Source organism: Danio aesculapii, chromosome 5, assembly GCF_903798145.1.
Source record: "Danio aesculapii chromosome 5, fDanAes4.1, whole genome shotgun sequence".
Taxonomy (NCBI): domain Eukaryota; kingdom Metazoa; phylum Chordata; class Actinopteri; order Cypriniformes; family Danionidae; genus Danio; species Danio aesculapii.
In genome coordinates, this window is record NC_079439.1 from 62,799,622 (window position 1) to 62,825,972 (window position 26,351).

The window sequence follows — 26,351 nt, forward strand, 5'->3', positions numbered from 1 at the left end:
ACCTGGACTAAGACGCTGCTGGGATTTTAGCCCAGGATCTTCTATTTACAAGACAGGCGTTTGACCAGCTAAGACACAGCACCACAAAGATTCTTCGGAAGAGACATTTGTCTGATAAAAAATCGAAGAAAAAAAACATTACTCAACAAAAACCAACATGTCAGGATGCAGAAAATGCTGACAAGATGGAGTTGGTCTTTTAGAGTCTGGAGGATTATGTCTCAAACCTTACCGGTACCCTGGTCTCTGTTGAAGATCGAAGCAGAAAATGCATAAATTTATTTTTATTTAATCTATACTTAATCATGTGTTACGTGTTTATTGGAACCTCCAGTTGCATTACATCCAAACCCAGTGTCAGCTCGGAAAATGGAAATCAGGACAAACATATGCTATTGGCCACGCAAATAGTTTCAGATCAGAAAGCCACTCTCCCATAATCTGAGGAAAAGGTGCAGTTTGGATTTGAACCTAGGACCTGCTGTTCCCAAGACAAGTGCTCTTGCCAACTTAGTCTCAGCACTAAAAGAAAAAACCTCTGGATACAATAATTCCAAACACTGTTTCATCTAAGACAGTGGGGGGAAAGCAATTTTTACTATGCTTTCTACTCAATTACTTTGCATTTGCAGAAAGAGGCCTCTGCACGACAAATCCAAAAGGCTTGATCTCAACAACAGGTGGTAGTCACTTTTGCCCAAAACCACAGTTTGCCTTCGAGTCATTCCTCAAGCCCACTCGGCCCTGCACCTTTTTCTAATCTCCCTTATTTAAAACGGCTCAATTAAGTCATCAGCTTCATTGTAGAGTACCCTAGTCTCTGAGCCTTCACTGCGCAATGAAAGAAAGAAGCAAAACGGGATGGACAGATGCCTAAAATGTTGGAAACGCACCACACCTGAGGCAGTGAAGAAAAAGGAAGAAGCTAGCGACTCTGGTGGGACTCGAACCCACAACCTTTGAATGACTTAGTTCACAGCCTAGAAGTCCAATGCGCTATCCATTGCGCCACAGAGCCCTGCTTTGTTTAGCACTGTTCGAGCAGGAAGCACCTTGTGGTACTCTCAAGCCCATAAAAGCACTGCTCACTGCGGACAAGGCACTGCTGGGATTTGAACCCAGGATCTCCTGTTTACTAGACAGGCGCTTTGACCAACTAAGCCACAGCGCCACATAGCTGTCAGAGGGCCTAATTGTTTAATCGAATAAGAAAAACATACAACAGTAGGACTGCATGTGCGAATGTCTGGACTTGAAATATTAAAGTCCAATTAGTTATGCATTACCACATAATGCTATATAAATCCATTGTCCAAAGCCCTCTTGAACTAGCAGCATTCTCGAGGATTTGAGTTTTCTTAAGAAACAGACTGCTAAACAGCTCGCTGTGCAAACACTAGTAACTTTTAAGAAGAAGCTATTCTGGCACCTGTACATTAGGCACTGCTGGGATTTGAACCCAGGATCTCCTGTTTACGAGACAGACGCTTTGACCAACTAAGCCACAGCGCCACCACTGAAAAGACTACAAGACGTTTTTGCACAAAGAGACTAAAAAAAAGACAGCAAGTCTTAAAGAGACAACCAAAGAGATTGATTAACTCAGTTTGTCGCACTATTCATTAAGCCTCAAAGCTTTACAATTGCATGATTTGTTTCATTAATCTCTGCGAACCATGCACGAGCACCACCTGGACTAAGACGCTGCTGGGATTTGAGCCCAGGATCTTCTATTTACAAGACAGGCGTTTGACCAGCTAAGACACAGCACCACAAAGATTCTTCGGAAGAGACATTTGTCTGATAAAAAATCGAAGAAAAAAACATTACTCAACAAAAACCAACATGTCAGGATGCAGAAAATGCTGACAAGATGGAGTTGGTCTTTTAGAGTCTGGAGGATTATGTCTCAAACCTTACCGGTACCCTGGTCTCTGATGAAGATCGAAGCAGAAAATGCATAAATTTATTTTTATTTAATCTATACTTAATCATGTGTTACGTGTTTATTGGAACCTCCAGTTGCATTACATCCAAACCCAGTGTCAGCTCGGAAAATGGAAATCAGGACAAACATATGCTATTGGCCACGCAAATAGTTTCAGATCAGAAAGCCACTCTCCCATAATCTGAGGAAAAGGTGCAGTTTGGATTTGAACCTAGGACCTGCTGTTCCCAAGACAAGTGCTCTTGCCAACTTAGTCTCAGCACTAAAAGAAAAAACCTCTGGATACAATAATTCCAAACACTGTTTCATCTAAGACAGTGGGGGGAAAGCAATTTTTACTATGCTTTCTACTCAATTACTTTGCATTTGCAGAAAGAGGCCTCTGCACGACAAATCCAAAAGGCTTGATCTCAACAACAGGTGGTAGTCACTTTTGCCCAAAACCACAGTTTGCCTTCGAGTCATTCCTCAAGCCCACTCGGCCCTGCACCTTTTTCTAATCTCCCTTATTTAAAACGGCTCAATTAAGTCATCAGCTTCATTGTAGAGTACCCTAGTCTCTGAGCCTTCACTGCGCAATGAAAGAAAGAAGCAAAACGGGATGGACAGATGCCTAAAATGTTGGAAACGCACCACACCTGAGGCAGTGAAGAAAAAGGAAGAAGCTAGCGACTCTGGTGGGACTCGAACCCACAACCTTTGAATGACTTAGTTCACAGCCTAGAAGTCCAATGCGCTATCCATTGCGCCACAGAGCCCTGCTTTGTTTAGCACTGTTCGAGCAGGAAGCACCTTGTGGTACTCTCAAGCCCATAAAAGCACTGCTCACTGCGGACAAGGCACTGCTGGGATTTGAACCCAGGATCTCCTGTTTACTAGACAGGCGCTTTGACCAACTAAGCCACAGCGCCACATAGCTGTCAGAGGGCCTAATTGTTTAATCGAATAAGAAAAACATACAACAGTAGGACTGCATGTGCGAATGTCTGGACTTGAAATATTAAAGTCCAATTAGTTATGCATTACCACATAATGCTATATAAATCCATTGTCCAAAGCCCTCTTGAACTAGCAGCATTCTCGAGGATTTGAGTTTTCTTAAGAAACAGACTGCTAAACAGCTCGCTGTGCAAACACTAGTAACTTTTAAGAAGAAGCTATTCTGGCACCTGTACATTAGGCACTGCTGGGATTTGAACCCAGGATCTCCTGTTTACGAGACAGACGCTTTGACCAACTAAGCCACAGCGCCACCACTGAAAAGACTACAAGACGTTTTTGCACAAAGAGACTAAAAAAAAGACAGCAAGTCTTAAAGAGACAACCAAAGAGATTGATTAACTCAGTTTGTCGCACTATTCATTAAGCCTCAAAGCTTTACAATTGCATGATTTGTTTCATTAATCTCTGCGAACCATGCACGAGCACCACCTGGACTAAGACGCTGCTGGGATTTGAGCCCAGGATCTTCTATTTACAAGACAGGCGTTTGACCAGCTAAGACACAGCACCACAAAGATTCTTCGGAAGAGACATTTGTCTGATAAAAAATCGAAGAAAAAAACATTACTCAACAAAAACCAACATGTCAGGATGCAGAAAATGCTGACAAGATGGAGTTGGTCTTTTAGAGTCTGGAGGATTATGTCTCAAACCTTACCGGTACCCTGGTCTCTGATGAAGATCGAAGCAGAAAATGCATAAATTTATTTTTATTTAATCTATACTTAATCATGTGTTACGTGTTTATTGGAACCTCCAGTTGCATTACATCCAAACCCAGTGTCAGCTCGGAAAATGGAAATCAGGACAAACATATGCTATTGGCCACGCAAATAGTTTCAGATCAGAAAGCCACTCTCCCATAATCTGAGGAAAAGGTGCAGTTTGGATTTGAACCTAGGACCTGCTGTTCCCAAGACAAGTGCTCTTGCCAACTTAGTCTCAGCACTAAAAGAAAAAACCTCTGGATACAATAATTCCAAACACTGTTTCATCTAAGACAGTGGGGGGAAAGCAATTTTTACTATGCTTTCTACTCAATTACTTTGCATTTGCAGAAAGAGGCCTCTGCACGACAAATCCAAAAGGCTTGATCTCAACAACAGGTGGTAGTCACTTTTGCCCAAAACCACAGTTTGCCTTCGAGTCATTCCTCAAGCCCACTCGGCCCTGCACCTTTTTCTAATCTCCCTTATTTAAAACGGCTCAATTAAGTCATCAGCTTCATTGTAGAGTACCCTAGTCTCTGAGCCTTCACTGCGCAATGAAAGAAAGAAGCAAAACGGGATGGACAGATGCCTAAAATGTTGGAAACGCACCACACCTGAGGCAGTGAAGAAAAAGGAAGAAGCTAGCGACTCTGGTGGGACTCGAACCCACAACCTTTGAATGACTTAGTTCACCGCCTAGAAGTCCAATGCGCTATCCATTGCGCCACAGAGCCCTGCTTTGTTTAGCACTATTTGAGCAGGAAGCACCTTGTGGTACTCTCAAGCCCATAAAAGCACTGCTCACTGCGGACAAGGCACTGCTGGGATTTGAACCCAGGATCTCCTGTTTACTAGACAGGTGCTTTGACCAACTAAGCCACAGCGCCACATAGCTGTCAGAGGGCCTAGTTGTTTAATCGAATAAGAAAAACATACAACAGTAGGACTGCATGTGCGAATGTCTGGACTTGAAATATTAAAGTCCAATTAGTTATGCATTACCACATAATGCTATATAAATCCACTGTCCAAAGCCCTCTTGAACTAGCAGCATTCTCGAGGACTTGAGTTTTCTTAAGAAACAGACTGCTAAACAGCTCGCTGTGCAAACACTAGTAACTTTTAAGAAAAAGCTATTCTGGCACCTGTACATTAGGCACTGCTGGGATTTGAACCCAGGATCTCCTGTTTACGAGACAGACGCTTTGACCAACTAAGCCACAGCGCCACCACTGAAAAGACTACAAGACGTTTTTGCACAAAGAGACTAAAAAAAAGACAGCAAGTCTTAAAGAGACAACCAAAGAGATTGATTAACTCAGTTTGTCGCACTTTTCATTAAGCCTCAAAGCTTTACAATTGCATGATTTGTTTCATTAATCTCTGCGAACCATGCACGAGCACCACCTGGACTAAGACGCTGCTGGGATTTGAGCCCAGGATCTTCTATTTACAAGACAGGCGTTTGACCAGCTAAGACACAGCACCACAAAGATTCTTCGGAAGAGACATTTGTCTGATAAAAAATCGAAGAAAAAAACATTACTCAACAAAAACCAACATGTCAGGATGCAGAAAATGCTGACAAGATGGAGTTGGTCTTTTAGAGTCTGGAGGATTATGTCTCAAACCTTACCGGTACCCTGGTCTCTGATGAAGATCGAAGCAGAAAATGCATAAATTTATTTTTATTTAATCTATACTTAATCATGTGTTACGTGTTTATTGGAACCTCCAGTTGCATTACATCCAAACCCAGTGTCAGCTCGGAAAATGGAAATCAGGACAAACATATGCTATTGGCCACGCAAATAGTTTCAGATCAGAAAGCCACTCTCCCATAATCTGAGGAAAAGGTGCAGTTTGGATTTGAACCTAGGACCTGCTGTTCCCAAGACAAGTGCTCTTGCCAACTTAGTCTCAGCACTAAAAGAAAAAACCTCTGGATACAATAATTCCAAACACTGTTTCATCTAAGACAGTGGGGGGAAAGCAATTTTTACTATGCTTTCTACTCAATTACTTTGCATTTGCAGAAAGAGGCCTCTGCACGACAAATCCAAAAGGCTTGATCTCAACAACAGGTGGTAGTCACTTTTGCCCAAAACCACAGTTTGCCTTCGAGTCATTCCTCAAGCCCACTCGGCCCTGCACCTTTTTCTAATCTCCCTTATTTAAAACGGCTCAATTAAGTCATCAGCTTCATTGTAGAGTACCCTAGTCTCTGAGCCTTCACTGCGCAATGAAAGAAAGAAGCAAAACGGGATGGACAGATGCCTAAAATGTTGGAAACGCACCACACCTGAGGCAGTGAAGAAAAAGGAAGAAGCTAGCGACTCTGGTGGGACTCGAACCCACAACCTTTGAATGACTTAGTTCACAGCCTAGAAGTCCAATGCGCTATCCATTGCGCCACAGAGCCCTGCTTTGTTTAGCACTGTTCGAGCAGGAAGCACCTTGTGGTACTCTCAAGCCCATAAAAGCACTGCTCACTGCGGACAAGGCACTGCTGGGATTTGAACCCAGGATCTCCTGTTTACTAGACAGGCGCTTTGACCAACTAAGCCACAGCGCCACAAAGCTGTCAGAGGGCCTAATTGTTTAATCGAATAAGAAAAACATACAACAGTAGGACTGCATGTGCGAATGTCTGGACTTGAAATATTAAAGTCCAATTAGTTATGCATTACCACATAATGCTATATAAATCCATTGTCCAAAGCCCTCTTGAACTAGCAGCATTCTCGAGGATTTGAGTTTTCTTAAGAAACAGACTGCTAAACAGCTCGCTGTGCAAACACTAGTAACTTTTAAGAAGAAGCTATTCTGGCACCTGTACATTAGGCACTGCTGGGATTTGAACCCAGGATCTCCTGTTTACGAGACAGACGCTTTGACCAACTAAGCCACAGCGCCACCACTGAAAAGACTACAAGACGTTTTTGCACAAAGAGACTAAAAAAAAGACAGCAAGTCTTAAAGAGACAACCAAAGAGATTGATTAACTCAGTTTGTCGCACTATTCATTAAGCCTCAAAGCTTTACAATTGCATGATTTGTTTCATTAATCTCTGCGAACCATGCACGAGCACCACCTGGACTAAGACGCTGCTGGGATTTGAGCCCAGGATCTTCTATTTACAAGACAGGCGTTTGACCAGCTAAGACACAGCACCACAAAGATTCTTCGGAAGAGACATTTGTCTGATAAAAAATCGAAGAAAAAAACATTACTCAACAAAAACCAACATGTCAGGATGCAGAAAATGCTGACAAGATGGAGTTGGTCTTTTAGAGTCTGGAGGATTATGTCTCAAACCTTACCGGTACCCTGGTCTCTGTTGAAGATCGAAGCAGAAAATGCATAAATTTATTTTTATTTAATCTATACTTAATCATGTGTTACGTGTTTATTGGAACCTCCAGTTGCATTACATCCGAACCCAGTGTCAGCTCGGAAAATGGAAATCAGGACAAACATATGCTATTGGCCACGCAAATAGTTTCAGGATCAGAAAGCCACTCTCCCATAATCTGAGGAAAAGGTGCAGTTTGGATTTGAACCTAGGACCTGCTGTTCCCAAGACAAGTGCTCTTGCCAACTTAGTCTCAGCACTAAAAGAAAAAACCTCTGGATACAATAATTCCAAACACTGTTTCATCTAAGACAGTGGGGGGAAAGCAATTTTCACTATGCTTTCTACTCAATTACTTTGCATTTGCAGAAAGAGGCCTCTGCACGACAAATCCAAAAGGCTTGATCTCAACAACAGGTGGTAGTCACTTTTGCCCAAAACCACAGTTTGCCTTCGAGTCATTCCTCAAGCCCACTCGGCCCTGCACCTTTTTCTAATCTCCCTTATTTAAAACGGCTCAATTAAGTCATCAGCTTCATTGTAGAGTACCCTAGTCTCTGAGCCTTCACTGCGCAATAAAAGAAAGAAGCAAAACGGGATGGACAGATGTCTAAAATGTTGGAAACGCACCACACCTGAGGCAGTGAAGAAAAAGGAAGAAGCTAGCGACTCTGGTGGGACTCGAACCCACAACCTTTGAATGACTTAGTTCACAGCCTAGAAGTCCAATGCGCTATCCATTGCGCCACAGAGCCCTGCTTTGTTTAGCACTGTTCGAGCAGGAAGCACCTTGTGGTACTCTCAAGCCCATAAAAGCACTGCTCACTGCGGACAAGGCACTGCTGGGATTTGAACCCAGGATCTCCTGTTTACTAGACAGGCGCTTTGACCAACTAAGCCACAGCGCCACATAGCTGTGAGAGGGCCTAATTGTTTAATCGAATAAGAAAAACATACAACAGTAGGACTGCATGTGCGAATGTCTGGACTTGAAATATTAAAGTCCAATTAGTTATGCATTACCACATAATGCTATATAAATCCATTGTCCAAAGCCCTCTTGAACTAGCAGCATTCTCGAGGATTTGAGTTTTCTTAAGAAACAGACTGCTAAACAGCTCGCTGTGCAAACACTAGTAACTTTTAAGAAGAAGCTATTCTGGCACCTGTACATTAGGCACTGCTGGGATTTGAACCCAGGATCTCCTGTTTACGAGACAGACGCTTTGACCAACTAAGCCACAGCGCCACCACTGAAAAGACTACAAGACGTTTTTGCACAAAGAGACTAAAAAAAAGACAGCAAGTCTTAAAGAGACAACCAAAGAGATTGATTAACTCAGTTTGTCGCACTATTCATTAAGCCTCAAAGCTTTACAATTGCATGATTTGTTTCATTAATCTCTGCGAACCATGCACGAGCACCACCTGGACTAAGACGCTGCTGGGATTTGAGCCCAGGATCTTCTATTTACAAGACAGGCGTTTGACCAGCTAAGACACAGCACCACAAAGATTCTTCGGAAGAGACATTTGTCTGATAAAAAATCGAAGAAAAAAACATTACTCAACAAAAACCAACATGTCAGGATGCAGAAAATGCTGACAAGATGGAGTTGGTCTTTTAGAGTCTGGAGGATTATGTCTCAAACCTTACCGGTACCCTGGTCTCTGTTGAAGATCGAAGCAGAAAATGCATAAATTTATTTTTATTTAATCTATACTTAATCATGTGTTACGTGTTTATTGGAACCTCCAGTTGCATTACATCCAAACCCAGTGTCAGCTCGGAAAATGGAAATCAGGACAAACATATGCTATTGGCCACGCAAATAGTTTCAGATCAGAAAGCCACTCTCCCATAATCTGAGGAAAAGGTGCAGTTTGGATTTGAACCTAGGACCTGCTGTTCCCAAGACAAGTGCTCTTGCCAACTTAGTCTCAGCACTAAAAGAAAAAACCTCTGGATACAATAATTCCAAACACTGTTTCATCTAAGACAGTGGGGGGAAAGCAATTTTCACTATGCTTTCTACTCAATTACTTTGCATTTGCAGAAAGAGGCCTCTGCACGACAAATCCAAAAGGCTTGATCTCAACAACAGGTGGTAGTCACTTTTGCCCAAAACCACAGTTTGCCTTCGAGTCATTCCTCAAGCCCACTCGGCCCTGCACCTTTTTCTAATCTCCCTTATTTAAAACGGCTCAATTAAGTCATCAGCTTCATTGTAGAGTACCCTAGTCTCTGAGCCTTCACTGCGCAATAAAAGAAAGAAGCAAAACGGGATGGACAGATGTCTAAAATGTTGGAAACGCACCACACCTGAGGCAGTGAAGAAAAAGGAAGAAGCTAGCGACTCTGGTGGGACTCGAACCCACAACCTTTGAATGACTTAGTTCACAGCCTAGAAGTCCAATGCGCTATCCATTGCGCCACAGAGCCCTGCTTTGTTTAGCACTGTTCGAGCAGGAAGCACCTTGTGGTACTCTCAAGCCCATAAAAGCACTGCTCACTGCGGACAAGGCACTGCTGGGATTTGAACCCAGGATCTCCTGTTTACTAGACAGGCGCTTTGACCAACTAAGCCACAGCGCCACATAGCTGTGAGAGGGCCTAATTGTTTAATCGAATAAGAAAAACATACAACAGTAGGACTGCATGTGCGAATGTCTGGACTTGAAATATTAAAGTCCAATTAGTTATGCATTACCACATAATGCTATATAAATCCATTGTCCAAAGCCCTCTTGAACTAGCAGCATTCTCGAGGATTTGAGTTTTCTTAAGAAACAGACTGCTAAACAGCTCGCTGTGCAAACACTAGTAACTTTTAAGAAGAAGCTATTCTGGCACCTGTACATTAGGCACTGCTGGGATTTGAACCCAGGATCTCCTGTTTACGAGACAGACGCTTTGACCAACTAAGCCACAGCGCCACCATTGAAAAGACTACAAGACGTTTTTGCACAAAGAGACTAAAAAAAGACAGCAAGTCTTAAAGAGACAACCAAAGAGATTGATTAACTCAGTTTGTCGCACTATTCATTAAGCCTCAAAGCTTTACAATTGCATGATTTGTTTCATTAATCTCTGCGAACCATGCACGAGCACCACCTGGACTAAGACGCTGCTGGGATTTGAGCCCAGGATCTTCTATTTACAAGACAGGCGTTTGACCAGCTAAGACACAGCACCACAAAGATTCTTCGGAAGAGACATTTGTCTGATAAAAAATCGAAGAAAAAAACATTACTCAACAAAAACCAACATGTCAGGATGCAGAAAATGCTGACAAGATGGAGTTGGTCTTTTAGAGTCTGGAGGATTATGTCTCAAACCTTACCGGTACCCTGGTCTCTGTTGAAGATCGAAGCAGAAAATGCATAAATTTATTTTTATTTAATCTATACTTAATCATGTGTTACGTGTTTATTGGAACCTCCAGTTGCATTACATCCAAACCCAGTGTCAGCTCGGAAAATGGAAATCAGGACAAACATATGCTATTGGCCACGCAAATAGTTTCGGATCAGAAAGCCACTCTCCCATAATCTGAGGAAAAGGTGCAGTTTGGATTTGAACCTAGGACCTGCTGTTCCCAAGACAAGTGCTCTTGCCAACTTAGTCTCAGCACTAAAAGAAAAAACCTCTGGATACAATAATTCCAAACACTGTTTCATCTAAGACAGTGGGGGGAAAGCAATTTTCACTATGCTTTCTACTCAATTACTTTGCATTTGCAGAAAGAGGCCTCTGCACGACAAATCCAAAAGGCTTGATCTCAACAACAGGTGGTAGTCACTTTTGCCCAAAACCACAGTTTGCCTTCGAGTCATTCCTCAAGCCCACTCGGCCCTGCACCTTTTTCTAATCTCCCTTATTTAAAACGGCTCAATTAAGTCATCAGCTTCATTGTAGAGTACCCTAGTCTCTGAGCCTTCACTGCGCAATGAAAGAAAGAAGCAAAACGGGATGGACAGATGCCTAAAATGTTGGAAACGCACCACACCTGAGGCAGTGAAGAAAAAGGAAGAAGCTAGCGACTCTGGTGGGACTCGAACCCACAACCTTTGAATGACTTAGTTCACAGCCTAGAAGTCCAATGCGCTATCCATTGCGCCACAGAGCCCTGCTTTGTTTAGCACTGTTCGAGCAGGAAGCACCTTGTGGTACTCTCAAGCCCATAAAAGCACTGCTCACTGCGGACAAGGCACTGCTGGGATTTGAACCCAGGATCTCCTGTTTACTAGACAGGCGCTTTGACCAACTAAGCCACAGCGCCACATAGCTGTCAGAGGGCCTAATTGTTTAATCGAATAAGAAAAACATACAACAGTAGGACTGCATGTGCGAATGTCTGGACTTGAAATATTAAAGTCCAATTAGTTATGCATTACCACATAATGCTATATAAATCCATTGTCCAAAGCCCTCTTGAACTAGCAGCATTCTCGAGGATTTGAGTTTTCTTAAGAAACAGACTGCTAAACAGCTCGCTGTGCAAACACTAGTAACTTTTAAGAAGAAGCTATTCTGGCACCTGTACATTAGGCACTGCTGGGATTTGAACCCAGGATCTCCTGTTTACGAGACAGACGCTTTGACCAACTAAGCCACAGCGCCACCATTGAAAAGACTACAAGACGTTTTTGCACAAAGAGACTAAAAAAAGACAGCAAGTCTTAAAGAGACAACCAAAGAGATTGATTAACTCAGTTTGTCGCACTATTCATTAAGCCTCAAAGCTTTACAATTGCATGATTTGTTTCATTAATCTCTGCGAACCATGCACGAGCACCACCTGGACTAAGACGCTGCTGGGATTTGAGCCCAGGATCTTCTATTTACAAGACAGGCGTTTGACCAGCTAAGACACAGCACCACAAAGATTCTTCGGAAGAGACATTTGTCTGATAAAAAATCGAAGAAAAAAACATTACTCAACAAAAACCAACATGTCAGGATGCAGAAAATGCTGACAAGATGGAGTTGGTCTTTTAGAGTCTGGAGGATTATGTCTCAAACCTTACCGGTACCCTGGTCTCTGTTGAAGATCGAAGCAGAAAATGCATAAATTTATTTTTATTTAATCTATACTTAATCATGTGTTACGTGTTTATTGGAACCTCCAGTTGCATTACATCCAAACCCAGTGTCAGCTCGGAAAATGGAAATCAGGACAAACATATGCTATTGGCCACGCAAATAGTTTCGGATCAGAAAGCCACTCTCCCATAATCTGAGGAAAAGGTGCAGTTTGGATTTGAACCTAGGACCTGCTGTTCCCAAGACAAGTGCTCTTGCCAACTTAGTCTCAGCACTAAAAGAAAAAACCTCTGGATACAATAATTCCAAACACTGTTTCATCTAAGACAGTGGGGGGAAAGCAATTTTCACTATGCTTTCTACTCAATTACTTTGCATTTGCAGAAAGAGGCCTCTGCACGACAAATCCAAAAGGCTTGATCTCAACAACAGGTGGTAGTCACTTTTGCCCAAAACCACAGTTTGCCTTCGAGTCATTCCTCAAGCCCACTCGGCCCTGCACCTTTTTCTAATCTCCCTTATTTAAAACGGCTCAATTAAGTCATCAGCTTCATTGTAGAGTACCCTAGTCTCTGAGCCTTCACTGCGCAATGAAAGAAAGAAGCAAAACGGGATGGACAGATGCCTAAAATGTTGGAAACGCACCACACCTGAGGCAGTGAAGAAAAAGGAAGAAGCTAGCGACTCTGGTGGGACTCGAACCCACAACCTTTGAATGACTTAGTTCACAGCCTAGAAGTCCAATGCGCTATCCATTGCGCCACAGAGCCCTGCTTTGTTTAGCACTGTTCGAGCAGGAAGCACCTTGTGGTACTCTCAAGCCCATAAAAGCACTGCTCACTGCGGACAAGGCACTGCTGGGATTTGAACCCAGGATCTCCTGTTTACTAGACAGGCGCTTTGACCAACTAAGCCACAGCGCCACATAGCTGTCAGAGGGCCTAATTGTTTAATCGAATAAGAAAAACATACAACAGTAGGACTGCATGTGCGAATGTCTGGACTTGAAATATTAAAGTCCAATTAGTTATGCATTACCACATAATGCTATATAAATCCATTGTCCAAAGCCCTCTTGAACTAGCAGCATTCTCGAGGATTTGAGTTTTCTTAAGAAACAGACTGCTAAACAGCTCGCTGTGCAAACACTAGTAACTTTTAAGAAGAAGCTATTCTGGCACCTGTACATTAGGCACTGCTGGGATTTGAACCCAGGATCTCCTGTTTACGAGACAGACGCTTTGACCAACTAAGCCACAGCGCCACCACTGAAAAGACTACAAGACGTTTTTGCACAAAGAGACTAAAAAAAGACAGCAAGTCTTAAAGAGACAACCAAAGAGATTGATTAACTCAGTTTGTCGCACTATTCATTAAGCCTCAAAGCTTTACAATTGCATGATTTGTTTCATTAATCTCTGCGAACCATGCACGAGCACCACCTGGACTAAGACGCTGCTGGGATTTGAGCCCAGGATCTTCTATTTACAAGACAGGCGTTTGACCAGCTAAGACACAGCACCACAAAGATTCTTCGGAAGAGACATTTGTCTGATAAAAAATCGAAGAAAAAAACATTACTCAACAAAAACCAACATGTCAGGATGCAGAAAATGCTGACAAGATGGAGTTGGTCTTTTAGAGTCTGGAGGATTATGTCTCAAACCTTACCGGTACCCTGGTCTCTGTTGAAGATCGAAGCAGAAAATGCATAAATTTGTTTTTATTTAATCTATACTTAATCATGTGTTACGTGTTTATTGGAACCTCCAGTTGCATTACATCCAAACCCAGTGTCAGCTCGGAAAATGGAAATCAGGACAAACATATGCTATTGGCCACGCAAATAGTTTCAGATCAGAAAGCCACTCTCCCATAATCTGAGGAAAAGGTGCAGTTTGGATTTGAACCTAGGACCTGCTGTTCCCAAGACAAGTGCTCTTGCCAACTTAGTCTCAGCACTAAAAGAAAAAACCTCTGGATACAATAATTCCAAACACTGTTTCATCTAAGACAGTGGGGGGAAAGCAATTTTCACTGTTTTTCCACTACTCTGTCTATATTTTGATGCACGAGAATGCCTTTAAAGGAGCCAAAAGCCTCAAAGCTCTACAATTGCATAATTAATTTCGTTAAGCTCTGCGAACCAAGCATAAGCACCACCCGACTATGACGCTGCTGGGATTTGAGCCCAGGATCTCCAAATTTTTGGTGGACTGCTTTCTTCATTAATGCTTAAAGGTTGTCAATTTGGGCGTCAACACCTGGCGAATGTGGGGAACTAATGCGCGCAGCACTGACAGAGACAGAGAGTCGTTCTCCCACACCGAATGCGCTGTACTGCGTGCGTTGCGTGCGTCCGTCCGTTCCCTAAGCAACAAAAACAAAAGCCTCACATCGCCTGTTTGTATTCCTCAAAGTTGTTTAGGATTAAATGTTTAGAGATAGCGTGACAATGCGTACCTATGTATGCCTTTGATGCACCCCTTGATGCTTCTTACGTCTTTGTCGCAGCACCAGTGGCACCGAAATTAGGCACCGAAATTCATATGCTGATTTGATCTGGTACATACCGGTTACAAAGGTACCGGTGCTATAATGGCACCAGGTTTCGGTACCCAACCCTACAGTGGAGTTCAATGCCGAAAACACTAGTCAAGCAGAATCTGCCTTCTCTGCAATGTCTTGATTTGCTCACCACAGTCTCTGCATTGTCCTCCATCAATCAGGTGAATTTAATCAATTTGCATTATTTAATTGAAACATTTTCATTTCAGTTATCGTTTAACAAAAAAACATAAAAGGTTACATTAGATTTGAAATGACAATGTCTAAAGCTTCTCCTTCATTCTTCTTCTCTTCTCAGATAGGATGGCGGACCAAATCAAAGGTTATCATGGGCCAACTTTGGACTGCGGGCCTAAGTTTGGGCATCTCTGTTTTAGACAATGGCACAGCACAATAAATGCAGCAGTTACTAATGATATAATCACTGCACTGGATGATAACAATCATGTGCTACACTCTTTAAAGATTTATCAAAAGCATTTGATTTTGTGGATCGATATATGTTGTTGCAAAGGCTAAAATGTATAAGGTTTAGTACTACAGTGTTAAAACGGTTCTATAATTATTTGACTGGAATAACTCAATGTGTTTCTATAGAAAATTGTGTCTCTGCTTCTTTAACAGTAAAGACAGGTGTTCCTCAAGGTTATTCTTATAAATGAGCTTGGTAAAATCTGAAATGATCTCGGTAAAATCTTGGTGAATCTGCATATGTACAAATGTACACTTTTATGCTGATGGCACAATTATTTACACTATGGCTTCAATTATTTAAAAAAGTGGCAAAAGACTCTTTTGCTTTTAACTCATTCTAAATGTTCATTGGTTGCTTAAAATAATTATTGAATGCAAAAAGCAAAAAAAAAAAACTAAATGCATGATCTTTACACAATCCAGGTTATCAATAAACAACTTCAAGATTAAAACTTTAAATGGCACACAGATTGAAAAAGTTGCATCTAATAAAAATTAAGGTATCTGGTTTGATGATAAGTTGACTCGTAGTTTTCATATTGATAGCCTTAGGTCTTTTTATTTTTAAAACTTTAGTTGGTAAATTACCACAGTATATACTGTACCTAGTTTGTTGGTGTGCTTTTTAAATACTTATAATACCAGACCAGCAGATGTACTCTTACTTAAAATGCCATTTTTTTATACAAAGTTACGTCAGTATGCATTCTCTAAGTATGCTTTATTATGTATGTTAATTTAGGCATCCTTTGTGTATTTATTAATGCTTAGTTCCCTCAATAACAGACTTTGAATGATTCATTACTTTATAGTTATATATTTTTAGTCAGCACTTATACAGCATTCATGAATTACCAAATTTTCGATGTATTTTTAACTTCATTTTCTCAATCTCAATACTTCACTCTATAATGATTAAATTTATTAAAATAATTACCAATTACCAATTAAAAGTCTTACCAATTTATTGTCTATTGAAATAAAATCATCAGTTGGTCCACATCATTTTCTAAATGTGTTGCTTTTCTCATTAATGTTTTGGATATTTCATCCTTACCAGGATGTCTTCTCCACAAGCCATTGCTAAAGATCTTTTCTTGCTGCCCATGGGATGATCATTACCAGTATATCCTGGGCCTCTCACATTCTGTGCAGGATGACTGTAGTTGGTTAGTGTAGTATGGGCTTTGACCCTCTGACCATTTGCTGACCATGTCATGAGCCTTTTTCTAGGCCTCAACTGCATTTCCTTGCACTGATTGAGTCTCCTTCATCTGTAATTGGAAATTCTAAACATTTTCCGTTAGTAGCAGAATGACATAAGAGTTAAAACGTAAAATCCTTTCTAGTTTTTTTGTGTAGGCTTGTACTTTACAGTACTGTAAAAATACTGAAAAAAATCGCTGTTAATGTTTTCAATTAACCACACTTGATCTACCAAAGTCACACAAGTGGCAATTTCACATCTGTCATATAATGACGCTTTTTATCATAAATGCAAAATTGTTAAATAAAATAAAATCAATCATTTTTGTTCCACAGAGAGCCTAAGCCTACCTCCATCCCGCCGACTAGTACTATTTCGTCCACATTGGGCATGTCAATTCACAGAACCTCCACAAAACATGCTGCACATAAACTCCCAAACCTTCTCAGCCATATCCACAAAGCACATTTATCTTTATCATACATTTATATTACATTTATATTTATATTATCAAAAAATTGTCTATCAAAATCCATTTCTTTAATTTGTTTTAATTTCTTTATTTTTAAATAATTTTTTTTATTTAAGTGAGAATAAAATAAGAGGGGAAAGGAAAAATAAGAGAGAGAAAAAGGAAATGGGAGGATAAGAGAAGAAAAGAAAGGAAAAAAGAAAAGAATAAAGAGAGGGTGAGATAGAAGAAATATGTATTTTATCACGATATATATATTACTCAATGGTTATCTCTTCCTTTTTAGGTATTAATGGTTTCGTTTCTTTATTTTTATCACAAATGATCCAATTTTCAGAATGGCCTATTAATCTGCACATCCAATATTTTAGTGGATTTTTCATTCTAGGGACACACTTTGGTTTGATCCTAATTCCTTCCATTTATTTAATTTCATTTGCCCATAACCCCTGGACCGGGCTTTTACAAATAACACATAAATCTACATCCGTTGCACCATCCAAAATCTCACAGAAATTATAAATCAACACAAATCAACAACAGGCCGACTCACGGTGATCCAGTCCTTTTTTTCTCAGTACTCAAGGGGTTTGGTCAGCGGTCACTTCTCTAGTCCATAACTCTGCCTGCAAGAATCTACTTTTTTAGATCTCGGCTGAGCATCACACAGAGCTCTTCTGCGAGAATCTATTTTTAGATCTCAGTTGAGCATGACACAAATATCTTCCAATGCCCCAATAATGCACTTTCCAAAAAACGATCCTACCCCGTGTCACCTAGCGCAAATTCCTCACGCCCCCTCGCGTGGCATCACGCTCTTTTGCGTGGCATCACGGCTCATCGCGTCACATTCCTTAACTCAAATGCATATTATTTACAGCCATGCATGCATTCACACATCTACATTTATTTGTTAGTGCATGCAAATTTTCTAAAGACCTGGGAGATTTCTTCTCTTTCTCTTAAAACATTAAACTTTAATCTCTTTACAATTTTGTTTAATCAGATTATTTCCAATTTTCTGAGTTCTTTTTACTGGTGAGGTACATATAAATAACTAATTCAGGTACTTAGTCCACCCTCAGCGCCCACTCTCACAGAGGTAAAAAAATAATAAAGCAAATATGTTTACCTCAGTTAATAGGGCGCGCCTTTTTTGGTCTCTGAGTGAGCCGCTGCCAAGAGCTACCAGTACCACTTTCGATGTCCTCGATCCAGCCCCACGTTGGGCGCCAAATATGTTGTGGAAAAAAGATTCTGGTTTGCGAAATATTTTTTAAGTTTCCAAGTCAAAGTTCTCAAAAAATAACAAAGTCTGAGATCTTCGAAGTCTTTAGGCAAAGCAGTTTATTGTTACTGCATCAGTAACAACAGACACAGGTCGTTCGAGTGTCTGATGAGTATAGGCTAGCACACAGTTTAAATATGCTTCTTTGTCTTATCACCCCACCCAAATTTATACATTAACACACCTCCATTAGCTTTTCCACTTATGGGATTTCAAATCTCAGAGGTGCTCCCTACCCATAGCCTGTTGAGTAATTTCTTTACCACCAATAGAATCTCAGGTTTTTTAGGGATCCTACCCATGACCATTTAAGGTCTTTCCTTCCTACTTCAAATGTGGCAAATCAGCAAAAACAATGCTCAGCAATATATCTTGTTCACTGTACCTTGAGCTGTCAACTGTAAGCTTCAGCTAAAGTTCACAGGCAGTTTTAGAGTCATCATATTTTGGAGGCAACTGAGTGGGGGCGCATGTCTGAGTGTGCAGATGTGTATGATCATGTGTTGTACATGAAGATAGATACATAATAATACTGAAGATACATACATAATAATAATACGGAAATCACTCAAATAGGCATATAAATGAGAGTAATAAATTCATCAGAAATTCATCAAGACACAATGAATTCCCCATCATAGTTGCCACAGCGGATTAAACTGCCAAATTATCCAGCATATGCTTTGCGCAACAGATGCCCTTCCTGCTGCAACCCATCACTGGGAAACACCAATACACACTCAATCCCATACATACACTACAGCCAATTTAGCTTACCCAACTCACCTATACCACATGTCTTTAGACTTGTGGGGGAAACCAGAGCACCCGGAGGAAACCCTTGCAAACACAGGGAGAACTTACAAACTCCACACAGAAATGTCAACTGACCCAGCCAAGGCTCGAACCAATGACGTTCTTGCTGTGAAGTGATTGTGCTACCCACTATGGCACCTCATCGGCCATGTATGTATTGTAAATTTGGAAATATTTAAAAAAAAAAAAAAAAAAAGGTAGAGCAGCACATGCTTTGCATGTATTAAGTCCTGGGTTAAATCCCAGCATCTCCAAATCTCTTGAATCATTTACTAAAAAACTGTATGCAGTTTCTGCACAATCAGTATTGGCATCAATTGTGCTTATGAGGTTCTGTCCACAACAGTAACAAGGTGCACTCACAGCAAGAATGTTGCTGGCTCGACAAGGTGCACTTACAGCAAGAATGTTGCTGGTTCGAACCTCGGCTGGCTCAGTTACCATTTCTGTCTGGAGTTTGCATGTTGGTGTGGGTTTCCTCCGGGTGCTTTGGTTTCCCCCACAAGTCCAAAGACATGCTGTATAGGAGAATTGGGTGCTGTATAGTTGAATTGTCCATAGTGTATGTGTGTGAATGAGGTTGTTTTCCAGTGATGGCTTGCAACTGGAAAGGCATCCGCTGCATAAAACATATGCTGGATAAGTTGGCTGTTCAGTCTGCTGTGGTGACCACAGATTAATAAAGGGACTAAGCTGAAAAGAAAATGAATGATCCTTGCAAGGTTCTATCCAAACAATAAAAAATTGGAATTGGAAAAAAAACCCTGTTGGAATAAAAGGGCATATAGTTCAATCCCCAGCATCGCCAAGAGTATTTTGAGGTTCTATCCATTAACAATAAAAAGGGAAAAGAAAGAAAACATTGCTTAAGCCTTCAGACGTGTAGTAGCTTAGCTACATTTAAGCTATTTTTGCAATTTTCATTTTTATATCGAATTATTAAACTTAAATGATCAATCATATCTTAGTGATCACTAAAACTGTTATTGAATCATATGAGGCAGAATTGTTCAGTTCAGTTATTTACTGTAAATAATATTGTACCAAACAGAAACAAATTATAGTATATAACAGCAAAAACTAAAAAATACAATAAAACCAGGTGTTACACATTTAAAATAATATAGTAATGTATAGTAAAGGGAAATATTTACAAATAAGCTTTAATTTACACTAACTTACATATTGTAGTATCAATAATATATATATATATATATATATATATATATATATATATATATATATATATATATATATATATATATATATATATATATATATTAATATAGTTTACTCCCTCTCCCTCAGTCATCTTTCCATCAAGCAAGTTTCTCGTGTCAGCCCAATGATTGATTTGTGACGTCACCGACCAGAGCGAGAGGTGGCAGCAACGCACCAAAAAGTTTGTTGTCAACCATATATAAAACAGGAAGAAGAAGAAATCATCACTCACCATCATATGGATTTACCTTCATTGGCTAGACACCAGCCTCACAGCTCAGTGAAGGTTGGTGCTCTCACTGCGATTGGTAAAAGAAGCTTGTGTGGATGCGCTACTTGACTAAAAAAATAGCTTTGCTACTGAAAAGCTATTGAATTTATAAAGTTCACGCTACTGAGAAATGTAGTTAAGCTGGGAGCGTCGCTACTTATAGAGGAGCTACTGCCCCACACTGGAAAGAAAACACTGCTTGTGCATTCTGAAATGTAACTGTGTATGGTCCTGGGTTCAGTTGCAGCATCACCAAATGTCTTGAATCATTCATTAATAAATGTATGCCTTGTCTGCACAATCAGAATTGGCATCATTAAGTAAAAAGAATGCTGCTTGCAGCTTTAGAGGTGTAGTTGTTTGAGGTTCTTGGTTCAATCGGCAGCATCAGATCTCTTGAAGAATTTACTGAAAATTTCAAGTTGTTTGTGTACAATCAGTATTGACTTTAAATATCCATTCAAGGGTCTATCCAGACAATAAAAAAGTAGACTGGCAAAACAAAATTTTTTTAGGTATAATTGGTGATGTAGCTCAGTGGTAGAGTGCATGCGTCGCATGTATGAGGTCCTGGCTTCAATCTCCAAGTGTATTTTGAAGTTCAATCCACCAACAATAAAAAGAGTGAAAGGAAAAAAAAACACTGCTTGTGCATTTGGACGTTAGCTGTGAAAGGTCCTAGATTCAGTCCCCAGCATCTCTCAATCTCTTGAATCATTCCCTAATAAATGTATGCTTTTTCTGCACAATCAGAATTGGCATCATTATCATTTTGAGATTCTGTCCACAACAGTAAGAAGGTGGAAAAGAAAGAAAAATATCTGTTGTTCAAGTGGGGAAATAGCTCAGTGGTAGAGCACATGCTTTGCATGGTTGAGGTCCTAGGTTCAAGCTCCAACATCTCCAAGAGTATTTTGAAGTTCAAACAATAAAAAGAGTGAAAGGAAAAAACACTGCTTGTGCATTCAGAAATGTAGCTGTGTATGGTCCTAGATTCAGTCCCCAGCATCATCAAATATCTTGAATCATTCACTAATAAATATATACCTTTTCTGCACAATTAGAATTAGCCTCATTATCATTTTGAGGTTCTGTCCACAACTGTATAAAAAGCGGAATATAAAGAAAAATATCTCTTCAACAATTGGGGATGAAGCTCAGTGGTAGAGCGCATGCTTTGCAAATATGAGGTCTTGGGTTCAATTTCCAAGAGTGTTTTGAGGTTTTAAAACTAACAATAAGAAGAGTGAAAGGAAAGAAAACATTGCTTGTGCATTCGGACATTAGCTGTGTAAAGTCCTAGATTCAGTCCCCAGCATCTCCAAAGGACTTGAATAATTTCAAAAAGGGTCAAAGTAAAGATCACACTGCTTGCAGCTTTGGAGGTGACTTTTCCTGAAAATTTTAAGTTGCTTGTGCACAATCAGTATTGACTTTAAATTTCCCTTCAAGGTTCTGCCTAAACAAAACAAAAGGAGAATGGCAAAATAAAACTTGTTTTTAAATGTGGAGGGGATGTAGCTCAGTGGTAGAGCGCATGCTTTGCATATATGAGATGTGTGAGATCCTGCATTCAATCCCCAGCTTCTCCAAAAGTCTGTTGAGATTCTATCCGCTGACAATAAACAGGGAAAAGAAAGAAAACACTGCCTGTGCATTCTGAAATATAGCTGATTATGGTCCTGGGTTTAGTTGCAACATCACCAAATATCTTCAATCATTCACTAAAATATGTGTTCCTTTTCTGCACAATCAGAATTGCCGTCATTATCATTTTGAGGTGCCGTCCGCAATAATAAAATGGTGGAAAAGAAAGACAAATATCTCTTGGGTTCAAGCCCCAGCAACTCCAAGAGCCTTTTGATGTTCTATCCACTGACAATAAACAAGGAAAAGAAAGAAAACACTGCTTGTGCATTCTGAAATGTACATGTGTATGGTCCTAGATTCAGTCCTCAGTATCACTAAATATCTAGAATCATTCACTAATAAATGTATGCCTTTTCTGCATAATCAGAATTGGCCTCATTATCATTTTGAGGTTCCGTCCACAACTGTATGAAAGCGGAATAGAAAGAAAAATAACTCTTCAACAATTGGGGATGAAGCTCAGTGGTAGAGCGCATGCTTTGCATGTAAGAGGTTGTGGATTCAGTCACCAGCATCTCCAAGTGTATTTTGGAGGTTCTAACAATAAGAAGAGTAAAAGGAAAGAAAACAGTGCTTGTGCATTTGGACATTAGCTGTGTAAGGTTCTAGGTTCAGTCCCCAGCATCTCCAAATGTCCTGAATCATTCACTAATAAATTTATAACTTTTCAGCACAATCAGAATTAGCATCATTATCATTTTGAGATTCTGTCCACAATAGTAAGATGGTGGAATAGAAAGAAAAATATCAGTTCTTCTAATGAAGCTGTAGCACAGTGGTAGAGCGCATACTTTGCATATATGAGACGTATGAGGTCTTGTGTTCAATCCCCAGCATCTTCGAGAGCTTTTTGAGGTTCTATCCACTGACAATAAACATGAAAAAAAAAGAAAGCACTGCCCATGATTGTGCATCTGGGGGTGTAGCTCAGTGGTAGAGTGCATGCTTTGCATGTATGAGGTCCTGGGTTCAATCCTCAGCATCTCCAAGAGCCTTTTGAGTTTCTATCCAGTGACAAGAAACACAGAAAAGCAAGAAAACACTGCTTGTGCATTCTGAAATGTAGCTGTGTATGGTCCTGTGTTCAGTTGCAGCATCACCAAATATCTTGAATCATTCAGTAAAATATGTAAGCCTTTTCTGCACAATCAGAATTGGCATCATTATCATTTTGAGGTGCCGTCCACAATAGTAAGATGGTGGAATAGAAAGACAAAAATCTCTCCTTCAACTGGGGATGTAGCTCAGTGGTAGAGCGCATGCTTTGCATGTATGAGGTCCTGGGTTCGATCCCCAGCATCTCCAAGTGTATTTTGAGGTTCTATCTACACCAGTAAGAATGCGGAATAGAAAGAAAATTATCTTTTCTTCTAGTGGTAACGTGTCTCACCTGTCACACCAGAGACCAGGGTTCAATTCCAAACCTGGATTGGAGTGTATCATGTGTCTATATGTATAGAGTGTTTCCTTTGTGTATTTGTACAGAGTGTATCATGTGTATCATGAATATATATGTAGATTGTATCATGTGTGTCTGTTTATAGAGCTTTTAAAGTGTGTATTTGTATAGAGTGTATCATGAGTATATGTGTAGTGTGTATATGTATAGATTCTTTAACTAGTGTATTTGTATAGAGTGTATCATGTGAGTATATGTATAGTGTTTCATGTGTGTATTTGTATAGAGTGTATCATGAGTATATATGTATAGAGTGTATCATGTGAGTATATGTGTAGAGTGTCTCATGAGTAAATATATATAGTGTATCGAGTGTATATGTATAAAGTGTATCGTGTGTGTATGTATAGAGTGTATCATGTGTGTATATTTATGGAGTGGATCATGTGTGCAAATGTATAGAGTGTATCATGTGTGTATATGTATAGAGTGTATATGTATGGAGTGTATCATGTGTCCATATGTATAGAGTGTATTATGTGTGTGTATAAATGAATAAAATATTTGTTTATGTATATGTATGGAATGTATAATATGTGCATATGTATAGAGTGTATCATGTGTGTATATGTATAGAGTGTCATGTGTGCATATGTATGGAGTGTATCGTGTGCATACAGGGCTTCTGCTGGCCAAAAGGTTGCCCTATGCGAAACTTTACTGTGGTGCCCCCAAAGAGGAACAAAAACACACAAACATATGCATTTAAACAAGTATTTATTTATTTATATACATAAATATGCATATAAACACTCAAAATTATACTTAAACGTACAAATATTTACATTACAAAATATTAGTGTACATTAAAATAAACACCAACATGTCTTTTGCAGAAACATACTTAAATTCAAACATTTACAAAAGGTAAAGAATAAAACCCTCTCTGTACCTGTAGAGATGGATGGTTCTCAGTGCTGCATCCTGTGTCTACCTGTGCAGCTTTGATGCCTCTGGAGCAGTGCTTGTCATGCCACCTCGTCTTATTTTGTGACAAATTTCAGCATTTAACCTCCATGTACAATACAGAGGAAATTAGTCATTTAAAGGAAAAACTCATGACATACTATTAAGACAATGGGTTAGTCATGCACTCTTCATTATGTGTCTAAACTTAAACCAAAATGTGATTTAAACCTGCACTATAATCTATGGTGACAAAAGCTGACCCTTGCTTTCAGTATAAATCACAGACATTTGTGGTTTTTAAGAATTAATGAGTGTATTTTTAAACAAAAACTTTGTTAACATTCAGAAAAAAATAACCATTAATGAATTCATGCAATAAAAGTGGTTTATGTCCTGTGGCATACAGTAATTTGGCTTATTTTATATTATTGCTCTTTCAGAAATCCCAGAATATTAGTTAGTTTTGTTATTTCATATAGTAATGGCCTACAAAAAACACACAAATCCACTGATGTAAAGATTAAAGAGACTTTATTGTCATTGCAGTGATACAACCAAATTAAGTTAGCTTGGCAGCTCTCAGAACAGCAGCAATAAGAAATGTAGAAATAAACAAAACAATAAACAAAGATAACTGCAGATAATTATATAATATGTATATATATGATTATATAATACAATAACTGTATAATAATAAATAATACACACAGTGAAATAATTGTGCAGTGCATGTTTAGGTAGCTGGTGTACAAACAGAAATGTAAAGTATGCACAAGTTAATAATAATAATAATAATAATAATAATAATAATAATTGAGTTTGTGTAATTATCAGCAAAACGGGGAAGACAGGCAATAAAAAGTCATAACGCATGTCCTATAATACTCTGTAAAAAAAGTTATGTTAAAAATACCCCAACATATAACCCAACTATAGGTTATTATAGCACCTTCCAAATTGTTGGTTATTTTAACCCAATGCATTGATTTATTTTGATTAAATGCAAATTTTTTCATTCGTGTATTACTATTGCTATTAATACTAGTACTATTATTAATTTTATAATTATGACTGTGTAAATAGTTTTCAAAAATACTCAAAATGCTTTATTTCCATTACATTTTAAATTCTAGACACTTTTATTAAAATAAAACAAGAATCACAAACAATTTTTAGATTAGAATGTCTTTATTTTCCCCGAAGGGCAATTAGGTTTACAGCAATAGCCGACAGTTGACAGCAACAAGTCACACTCGACAACATAAAATAACAGTAAGCAATACAATAATCATTTAAAGCTTGTTTAGTAACCCTACTGCAGTTGGAACAAATGAATACAAGTATCTGTTGGACCTTGCCCGTAGAGAATAAGTATACCCTCTGCCTGATGTGGTGGTGGGTGGTTCTCATCTGCTAAAATGGACATAGCCTTCTTTATGACTCTCTCCTCATACACTTGTCCAATACTGTTAGGATTTATGCCCAAGATCTTGAAGAATGAAGAAACAGAACAAAGTCCAGACAGTTATAAACTGTGCAAGCAGAAAATCATGTGTTGATGGAGCAGAATATGAAGTTCTGTGTGCTTTAGAGGCTGTCCAGCAGCTGCAGTATGGCTTCACTCAGTGTCCAATACCTTTTAACCACATCCACGCTTCTAAAAGATGGTGGTGCCACTCCTTCCATAGGCGCCATGTAGGATTTGGATCAAACGTTGCTATAAATTAATTAAATCCTATGAATTACTCGCATATACACCTATACTGCTGGTTGTTCAAAACAACATATATGAAACTTACGGATATACATATAAACTTGATGCATGCATACACCCACATACACACACGCACATACATAAACTTGATCATTGCATAAACACCCAACTTAACACACCCACATGCAAACTTGCTGCATGCAAACATACCTGTACACACTCGCATGTACATTTAAACC

General features: G+C 39.5%; 26 non-coding genes across 26 annotated transcripts; 2 read left to right on the top strand and 24 right to left on the bottom strand.

Annotated features, from left to right (window-relative positions):
* Positions 1-929: 929 nt before the first annotated feature.
* Positions 930-1,018, bottom strand: trnar-ucu (transfer RNA arginine (anticodon UCU)). The gene is given in 2 exon segments: positions 930-965; positions 982-1,018. It is a non-coding gene; the product is annotated as a tRNA-Arg (tRNA).
* Positions 1,019-1,097: 79 nt separating this feature from the next.
* Positions 1,098-1,171, bottom strand: trnat-agu (transfer RNA threonine (anticodon AGU)). Its single transcript has one exon. It is a non-coding gene; the product is annotated as a tRNA-Thr (tRNA).
* A 267-nt stretch (positions 1,172-1,438) lies between these two features.
* Positions 1,439-1,512, bottom strand: trnat-cgu (transfer RNA threonine (anticodon CGU)). The gene has a single exon. It is a non-coding gene; the product is annotated as a tRNA-Thr (tRNA).
* A 1,105-nt stretch (positions 1,513-2,617) lies between these two features.
* On the bottom strand, positions 2,618-2,706 carry trnar-ucu (transfer RNA arginine (anticodon UCU)). Its single transcript is given in 2 exon segments — positions 2,618-2,653; positions 2,670-2,706. It is a non-coding gene; the product is annotated as a tRNA-Arg (tRNA).
* A 79-nt stretch (positions 2,707-2,785) lies between these two features.
* On the bottom strand, positions 2,786-2,859 carry trnat-agu (transfer RNA threonine (anticodon AGU)). Its single transcript has one exon. It is a non-coding gene; the product is annotated as a tRNA-Thr (tRNA).
* Positions 2,860-3,126: 267 nt separating this feature from the next.
* Positions 3,127-3,200, bottom strand: trnat-cgu (transfer RNA threonine (anticodon CGU)). Its single transcript has one exon. It is a non-coding gene; the product is annotated as a tRNA-Thr (tRNA).
* A 1,105-nt stretch (positions 3,201-4,305) lies between these two features.
* On the bottom strand, positions 4,306-4,394 carry trnar-ucu (transfer RNA arginine (anticodon UCU)). The gene is given in 2 exon segments: positions 4,306-4,341; positions 4,358-4,394. It is a non-coding gene; the product is annotated as a tRNA-Arg (tRNA).
* Positions 4,395-4,473: 79 nt separating this feature from the next.
* trnat-agu (transfer RNA threonine (anticodon AGU)) lies at positions 4,474-4,547 on the bottom strand. Its single transcript has one exon. It is a non-coding gene; the product is annotated as a tRNA-Thr (tRNA).
* A 267-nt stretch (positions 4,548-4,814) lies between these two features.
* On the bottom strand, positions 4,815-4,888 carry trnat-cgu (transfer RNA threonine (anticodon CGU)). The gene has a single exon. It is a non-coding gene; the product is annotated as a tRNA-Thr (tRNA).
* Positions 4,889-5,993: 1,105 nt separating this feature from the next.
* Positions 5,994-6,082, bottom strand: trnar-ucu (transfer RNA arginine (anticodon UCU)). The gene is given in 2 exon segments: positions 5,994-6,029; positions 6,046-6,082. It is a non-coding gene; the product is annotated as a tRNA-Arg (tRNA).
* Positions 6,083-6,161: 79 nt separating this feature from the next.
* On the bottom strand, positions 6,162-6,235 carry trnat-agu (transfer RNA threonine (anticodon AGU)). The gene has a single exon. It is a non-coding gene; the product is annotated as a tRNA-Thr (tRNA).
* Positions 6,236-6,502: 267 nt separating this feature from the next.
* trnat-cgu (transfer RNA threonine (anticodon CGU)) lies at positions 6,503-6,576 on the bottom strand. The gene has a single exon. It is a non-coding gene; the product is annotated as a tRNA-Thr (tRNA).
* Positions 6,577-7,682: 1,106 nt separating this feature from the next.
* trnar-ucu (transfer RNA arginine (anticodon UCU)) lies at positions 7,683-7,771 on the bottom strand. Its single transcript is given in 2 exon segments — positions 7,683-7,718; positions 7,735-7,771. It is a non-coding gene; the product is annotated as a tRNA-Arg (tRNA).
* Positions 7,772-7,850: 79 nt separating this feature from the next.
* Positions 7,851-7,924, bottom strand: trnat-agu (transfer RNA threonine (anticodon AGU)). The gene has a single exon. It is a non-coding gene; the product is annotated as a tRNA-Thr (tRNA).
* A 267-nt stretch (positions 7,925-8,191) lies between these two features.
* Positions 8,192-8,265, bottom strand: trnat-cgu (transfer RNA threonine (anticodon CGU)). The gene has a single exon. It is a non-coding gene; the product is annotated as a tRNA-Thr (tRNA).
* Positions 8,266-9,370: 1,105 nt separating this feature from the next.
* On the bottom strand, positions 9,371-9,459 carry trnar-ucu (transfer RNA arginine (anticodon UCU)). The gene is given in 2 exon segments: positions 9,371-9,406; positions 9,423-9,459. It is a non-coding gene; the product is annotated as a tRNA-Arg (tRNA).
* Positions 9,460-9,538: 79 nt separating this feature from the next.
* Positions 9,539-9,612, bottom strand: trnat-agu (transfer RNA threonine (anticodon AGU)). Its single transcript has one exon. It is a non-coding gene; the product is annotated as a tRNA-Thr (tRNA).
* A 267-nt stretch (positions 9,613-9,879) lies between these two features.
* Positions 9,880-9,953, bottom strand: trnat-cgu (transfer RNA threonine (anticodon CGU)). The gene has a single exon. It is a non-coding gene; the product is annotated as a tRNA-Thr (tRNA).
* A 1,104-nt stretch (positions 9,954-11,057) lies between these two features.
* On the bottom strand, positions 11,058-11,146 carry trnar-ucu (transfer RNA arginine (anticodon UCU)). Its single transcript is given in 2 exon segments — positions 11,058-11,093; positions 11,110-11,146. It is a non-coding gene; the product is annotated as a tRNA-Arg (tRNA).
* Positions 11,147-11,225: 79 nt separating this feature from the next.
* trnat-agu (transfer RNA threonine (anticodon AGU)) lies at positions 11,226-11,299 on the bottom strand. The gene has a single exon. It is a non-coding gene; the product is annotated as a tRNA-Thr (tRNA).
* Positions 11,300-11,566: 267 nt separating this feature from the next.
* trnat-cgu (transfer RNA threonine (anticodon CGU)) lies at positions 11,567-11,640 on the bottom strand. Its single transcript has one exon. It is a non-coding gene; the product is annotated as a tRNA-Thr (tRNA).
* Positions 11,641-12,744: 1,104 nt separating this feature from the next.
* trnar-ucu (transfer RNA arginine (anticodon UCU)) lies at positions 12,745-12,833 on the bottom strand. The gene is given in 2 exon segments: positions 12,745-12,780; positions 12,797-12,833. It is a non-coding gene; the product is annotated as a tRNA-Arg (tRNA).
* A 79-nt stretch (positions 12,834-12,912) lies between these two features.
* trnat-agu (transfer RNA threonine (anticodon AGU)) lies at positions 12,913-12,986 on the bottom strand. Its single transcript has one exon. It is a non-coding gene; the product is annotated as a tRNA-Thr (tRNA).
* Positions 12,987-13,253: 267 nt separating this feature from the next.
* trnat-cgu (transfer RNA threonine (anticodon CGU)) lies at positions 13,254-13,327 on the bottom strand. The gene has a single exon. It is a non-coding gene; the product is annotated as a tRNA-Thr (tRNA).
* A 9,619-nt stretch (positions 13,328-22,946) lies between these two features.
* Positions 22,947-23,018, top strand: trnaa-ugc (transfer RNA alanine (anticodon UGC)). Its single transcript has one exon. It is a non-coding gene; the product is annotated as a tRNA-Ala (tRNA).
* A 245-nt stretch (positions 23,019-23,263) lies between these two features.
* trnaa-ugc (transfer RNA alanine (anticodon UGC)) lies at positions 23,264-23,335 on the top strand. The gene has a single exon. It is a non-coding gene; the product is annotated as a tRNA-Ala (tRNA).
* Positions 23,336-26,351: the final 3,016 nt, after the last annotated feature.